The 6970-nt window shown below is 38.6% G+C and overlaps 1 pseudogene; it reads left to right on the top strand.

The window, feature by feature from the left end:
* Nucleotides 1–1984: 1984 nt before the first annotated feature.
* LOC101616342 lies at nucleotides 1985–2568 on the top strand (annotated as a pseudogene).
* The last annotated feature ends 4402 nt before the right edge of the window (nucleotides 2569–6970 follow it).

The raw sequence follows: 6970 nt of genomic DNA, 5'->3' as shown, positions 1-6970 counted from the left end.
TTTCTGTGATTGGGTGAGATCACTGAGAATGATCTGTTCCAGGTTTGGCCATTTTGCTTCAAATTTCATTGTGTCCTTTGTCCTTACTTGTGTGTATAATTCCCTTGTATAGATATACCACACCTTGGTTATCCACTCATTTAATGATGAACAACTGGGTTGATTGTAGCTCTTAGCTATTATTAATTGAGCAGCTATAAAGAAGGTTGAGCAAATCTGTCTGAACTGAGATGTGTAGCTTTTAGAATAAATGCCCAGTAAGGGAATAACTAGGTCTGTTGTTAACTTCATAGTCAATTTTTTTGTTTGGTTGGTTTTTTTCATAGTCAACTTTTTTAGGAGCCTCCATATTCCTCTCCAAAGTGATTGTACCAGCTTACATTCTGACCAACAGTGGATGAGGGTTCCTATTTTTCCACATCCTCACCAACATTTGTTTTCATTTGATTTTTTTAAATGTTTGCTGTCTTTATGGTATAAGCTGGAATCTCATAGTTCTTTTAATGTGCTTTTCCCTGATGACTAGGGGTGATGAACCTTTTCTTAAGTGTGTGTTTGACATTTCTATTTCTTCCTCTGAGAACTGCCTGTCAAGTTCTTTGCTCCATTTTGTGAGTGGGTTGTTTGACTTTTTATTGTTTAGGTTTTTGAGTTATTTGTAGATTATAGAAATTAGGCCTCTGTCAGTTGGATAGCCAGCAACTATATTTTCCCATTCTGTGGGTAATCTATTGGCTCTGCTTATTGTATGATTGTCTGTGAATAAACTTTACAGCTTCATGAGATCCCAATGGTTAAGTGATTTTTTAAGATCCTGAACTACTGGGTTTTGTTCAGGAAGGCTTTTCCCATTCCTATGTCATTGAAAATTTTTCCTATTTTTCTTCCAGTAGTAGCCAGATTTCTAGTATTAAATTGAGATCTTTGATCCAATTAGACTTGATTTTTGTACATGGTGAGATATATGGATCAAGTTTCAATTTCCTGCATATGGTTATCCAGTTTGTCCAGTACCATTTCTTGAAGATGCTGTCTTTTTTCTAGCCTATATTGTTAGGGCCTTTGTCACATGTCAAATAGCTATAGTTACTTGACCCAAAGCCAGGCCTTCCATTCTGTTCCATTGGTCTGTACTCCTGTTTTAATGTCAATACTATACTGTTTTTATTACTATGCCTTTGTAATATAGCTTTAGATCAGGTATGGTGAGGCCTAAAAGGTGTTTCTTTTGCAGAGGATATGAGTGGATATCTGTGGCCTTATGCTTTTCCATATGATTTTTCAGATTATTTTTTGTATCTCTGTGAAGAACAATGTTGTGGTTTTGATTGGTATTGCATTAAGTCTGTGTATTGCCTTTGGTAGTTCCCATTTTCACAATGTTAATTCTGCCTATTGAGGAGAATGAGGTGGGAGATCTTTCCATTTTCTCAAGTCCTCCTCAATTTCTTTTTTGAATGTTTATAAGTTTTCATTGTATATGTGCTTCACATGCTTGCATAATATTATTCCAATTTTTTTTTGTTACTGTTATTGAAAATGGGACAATGTCATTCATTTCTTTCTTTGTATCATTGTCTTTTGCATTTAAAAAGGCTAGTGGTTTTTGTGCATTGATTTTGTGTCCTGCTACTTTGCTGAAGGAGTTAATTATCTGTAAGAGTTTTGAGATGGATGCTCTTGGGTCTCTTATGTATAGAATTATGTCATCTGTAAATAGAGCTAATTTAACTTATTCCTATCCAATTTGTATCCCTTTTATTTATTTATCCTGTCTGATTGCTTGAGCTAGGACTTTCAGTACTATATTGAAAAGCAGAGGGGAGATTGGATATCCCTGTCTTGTTCCTGATTTCAATGAAATTCCGTTAGCCTCTCTCCATTAAATATTATTTGGGGGCTTTGTTGTCCGTCTTTTCCTCCTGTGCGCTGATGCCTCGCCATTCCTGTCAGCCTCCAGCCCATGGTGCTGACCCCCAACACCATGCTTTCAATTAAGTTGCAAAGTTCTGATGGAGAGATATTTGAAGTTGATGGAGAAATTGCCAAGCAGTCTGTGACCATCAAAACCAAGTTGGAAGATTTGGGAATTGATGATGGCGATGATGACCCAGTTCCCCTACCAAATGTTAATGCAGCAATACTAAAAAAGGTCATTCAGTGGTGCACCCACCATAAGGACGACCCTCCTCCTCCTGAAAGAAGTGGACAGATGATATCCCTGTGTGGGGCCAAGAATTCCTGAAAGTTCACCAAGGAACAGTTTTTGAACTTATTCTGGCTACAAACTACTTAGACATCAAAGGTTTGCTGGACGTTACATGCAAGACTATTGCCAATATGATTAAGGGGAAGATTCCTGAGGAGATCCACAAAACCTTCAATATCAAAAATGACTTTACCGAAGAGGGAGAAGTCCAGGTGTGCAAAGAGAACCAGTGGTGTGAAGAGAAATAAAAGGTTGTGCCTGACACTGTAACACTATAAGGATCGTTCCAAATACTAGTTGCACTGCTCTGTTTATAATGTTAATATTAGACAAACAGTAGGGAAATGCAGCAGCAAATCAATTGTGTTAGCATAATAGTGTCCTCCTTGCGTGTGTAGTACAGATTCCAAGTTAAAGGAGAATTCCTTCAAGTATGAGTGAATGTTGTCTTCCTTTACTCTCAATAAAACTGAGCTATGGGTTCTCTGGAAGGAGTGACATCTTGGGCTTTTTCTGTCTTCTGTAAAGCAATTTCTGCCTGTTTTATTGTCCAGTTAACTTCAGTGAACTTTTCAGAGTTGCCATTGTAAATAAAACAACTTATGAGAGGGGTTTTATAATAGAAAAACTGGGATCTTTATTCAAGACTTGGAAACTAGAAGTAGGCAACTTGAAGTTAATGTTCTGTCTGGAGTTGTTAGGATGCCTCCAGTCTCCTGAGCCAAGCAGAACACTGCTCTTGATTAGCTTGTGTGTAGCTGGGTTCTCTTCATTGAACCTGAGGACTGGGGTTTGGTTATTCTTTCCTTATTATTTTTTGGGGGGTGGAGTTTTTAAAATTTTTAATCGCAGCTTTGAATATGTTGCCTAGAGATTAAGTTATTACCCAGTGCGTGGTTTTGTGGGAAATGTAACTAGACAATTTGTTAGGTTTCAATTAAAAAAAAAAAAAAAAAAAAAAACACTTAATTCATGTGGTATGTCATCCTTTTTATAATCAGTGTTCCCACATGGGGAAAACACACTACTTGCATGTAAACAGTAATTTAATCTTCAACATTAATGTGTGGCAAAACAGAAAACAGCTAGCATGAGTGCAAGATGACTTTTCAATAAAAAGTAAGTTTTAAAAATAAAAAAAATAAAAATAAATATTATTTGGGCTATAGGAGCTTTATATATAGCCTTTATTATGTCCACTTATAAACCATTCTTGCCAATTATCTCCAATTTTTGATCATGAATTGATGTTGTATATTATCAAAGGCCTTTTCTGCATCTATCAAAATGATCATGTGTTTTTTTGTGTTTAAGCTTATTTATGTGGTGTACTACATTGACAGGCTTCTGTATGTTGAACAACCCTGTGTTCCTGGGATGAAGTCTACTTGATAAAGGTGGATAATGTTTTTGATGTGTTGTTGGATTTGGTTTGCAAGTATTTTGTTCAGGATCTTTGCACCTAATTTCTAATTTTGTTCGTTTGAAGTGTCTCTTTTCTTTTTTCTTTTTTTTTCTTTTTTTGTTTGATTAAATTGGCCAGGGTTCATCTATCTTGCTTATTTTTTAAAAGAACCAGCCCTTTGTTTCATCAATTTTGTAATAGCTTTCTTAGTTTCCAATTCATTACTTTCTTTTCTGATCTTAATTATTCCTTTCCATCTGGAGCTTTTTACATCATATTCTTCTTGCTTTTCCAGAGCCTTTGGGTGGATGGTTAAGTTATTGATTTGGGATCTCTCTGTCTTTGTTACAAAGAATTTTATTGGTATGAATTTTCCTCTAATGACGGCCTTCATCACATCCTATAAGTTTGGTATGATGTGTCCTCATTGCCATTCATTTCTAGAAATTTCAGTTTCATTTTTTATTTCATCCACTACCCATTTATTGTTTGAAACTCTGTTGTTCATTTTCTAAGTGTAAATGGGATTCCTGGTGCATATTTTGTTGTCAATTTCTAGTAATACAGCATTGTGATCTGATATAATGCAGGAAATTATGTCAATCTTCCTAAATTGTGGAGGCAGCCTTTATGACCCAGTATATGATCTATTTTAGAGAAAGTTCGATGGGCTGTTGAGAAGAATGTGTAGTCTATGGATTTAGGGTAAAATGCTCTATAGATGTCTGTTAGGTATAATTCTTCTATGGTTTTGTTGAGCTCTCTCACTTCCTTGTTGATTTTCTATTTGGATGATCTGTCTATTGCTGATAGTGGAGTAGTGAAGTCCCCAACTATGATGATACTGGTGGTGGGTTGTTGTCAAATAGGTTTTGTTTTATGAAGTGTGGTGCCTCTGTGTTTTGTGCATAAAGAATTATGATTGTGATATCCTCTTGTTGGATTGTTCCCTTGATAAGTAAGAAGTGGCCTTCTTTGTCTATTTTGATTACTTTTGGTTTGAAGTCTATTTTATACAATATTAGCATAGCTATGCCTGCTTGTTTCTTATTCCCATTTGCTTGGAATATCATTTTCTACCCTTTCCCTGTGAGGAGGTGTTTGCCTTTAGTGTAGGTTTCTTGAAGACAACAGATTGAGGGCCTAATTTTCTGATCAACTGTGTTAGCTTATGTCTCTTGATGGGTGAATTAAGGCCATTAATATTTAAGGTAATGGCTGTGAGGTTTGATTTGATCCCTACCATATCATGGTGGTTTTGTGTTTTCTTGGACGATGTAGTTTTTTGTGCCTTCTCTGAGTTTGGTTATTGTGATCTGCTTCTTGTAGGCACTTGAGGTTGATTATTTGATTCTTCTGTGTGGAGAATTTCCGGAAGTATTCTCTGCAGGTTTGACTTTGTGTTCGTATAGTTGTAAAGCTGAGTTTTATCTTGGAAAGTGTTTCTTTCACCATCTATTATGAGGTATACTTTTGACAGGTAGAGTAGTTTGGGTTGGAAGTCATAGGTTCTTAGACTTTGCAGTGTTCCATTCCAGGCCCTTCTGGCTTTCAGGATTTCCATTGAGAAGTCTGAGGTAATTCTGATGGTGTTACCTTTAAATGCAATGTGTTGTTTTTCCCTAGCTGCTTTTAAGACTTTCTCTTTGTTATCAATGTTTAAAGTCTTAATGACAATATGTCTTGGAGAATTTCCTCTTTGGTCTAGTCTGTTTGGAGTTCTATAGCTTCTTGTAATTTGATGGGCCTTTCTTTTGAGAGAGTGGAAAAGTTTTCTTCAATTATTTTGTTGAATAAGTTCCCCATGACTTTGGTCAGAATTTCTTCCCTTTCTGATATTCTCATGACCCAAATGTTGGGATATTTAAGGGTATCCCACAGTTCCCTCATTTTCTGTTGACAAAAAATATTGAACTTACTGACACGTTTGGACTCATGAACTATTTCTTCTGTTTTGTCTTCCAGTTCTGAGTTTCTATCTTCTACATGGCTGACTCTCTTCTTGGGAGCTTTGGTAGAGTTTTGGGCTTGTTCAATTTGGTTTGCATTTTCTACTACTTTTTTATGTATAGTTTCCATCAGTATGTCAAGTTCACTTTTCAAGTAATTTTTTGATTTTCTTGATGCTTCTTTGAATTCATACTTGCATTTCTTTATCCCTTCACTGAGCTTAGCCAGGTGATAATCGAGGTTCTTTTTTTTTTTTTTTTTTTTTTTTTTTGCTGTCCTTCAGATCATTTAAGTGTCTTTGGAACTCTTCCAGGTTCTTACCTATTAGGATTAGTCTAGCAAGGACAGCATTCATATGATTATTGGCCCTTGTTGCCTTTCTGCAAGTTCTGCTATTTGATTGGTCAGGGTTGCATAGCTTCTATCTTCATTTTGTGGTTCTGATCCTGTCTCTTCTATATTTTGATTAGAGACATCCATTGTGGGACTGGGTGATCTTGTTGGGTTTAGTTACATTTGATTTTTCATGTTATTCCTTTTGCACTGTGGTCTGCCTATCACAGTGTACAAGCCTTATTTAATTTAGGAGGAAGCTATAGTCTACTCTTGAAGTATGTTCAGTAGTTACTCCCTTTTTTGTTTGCTTCCACTAGGCTTAAGGTGGCAATTAGTCTGCTGCATGGGGGAGGCAGGGGAGGAACCTGTGAGGCTTTGGTGGGGCCCCAAGGACCTGATGTAGAGGCTTGTTGTTTCCTCATTTGGGGTATGGGAGTGTGTGTTCAAGTGATCTGAAGTGGACATGGGCATAGGGGGTAGGTGGTGGCCAGTGGATGGCATTCCTGAGCCTGGAGGCATGGGTAGACCTAATCTGGCCTGCCTAGGTCCATGAGGGGATGGGAGGCGGTGGCAAGTTGGACTGCATCTGGAGCAGGGGTGCTTGTGCAGCTACTTTGGTCTGCCTGGGCCTGTGCACAGGGCGGGGGGCAGCGGTGACAGGGACAGCGTTCTGGAACACGGAGGTGCAGGAGGTGCTGCACTGGCCTGCTGGGTCCATGTATGGGGGTGGGGGCAATAGCCAGTAGGGGGGTGCTACCAAACCTGTATGTATGAGTGGAGCTAATCTGGCTTGCAAGGGGCTGGGAGCAATGGCGAGTGGGATGACCTTCTGAGCCTGGTGGCATGGGTGGGCGACAGTGGCCTGCCTGTGTCTGTGCATAGGGGTGGGGGTTGGTAGCAAGTGGGATGGTGATCCCCTGCCTGGAGATGTGGGTAGAGCCATGCGGTCTTCTGGCTTGGGTCCGTTCATGGAGATGGGGGGCAGCTGGAAGTGGGATGGTATTTCCCAGCTTGCATGGGTGGATGGCTGTGTTGACCCACTGGCTTGGGGCTGGGCAAGGGGTGGTGGT

The sequence above is a fragment of the Jaculus jaculus genome, chromosome 17, assembly GCF_020740685.1.
Source record: "Jaculus jaculus isolate mJacJac1 chromosome 17, mJacJac1.mat.Y.cur, whole genome shotgun sequence".
NCBI lineage: Eukaryota > Metazoa > Chordata > Mammalia > Rodentia > Dipodidae > Jaculus > Jaculus jaculus.
The sequence above is the reverse complement of the archived record's forward strand: the minus strand, read 5'-3'. Positions and strand labels throughout refer to the sequence as shown.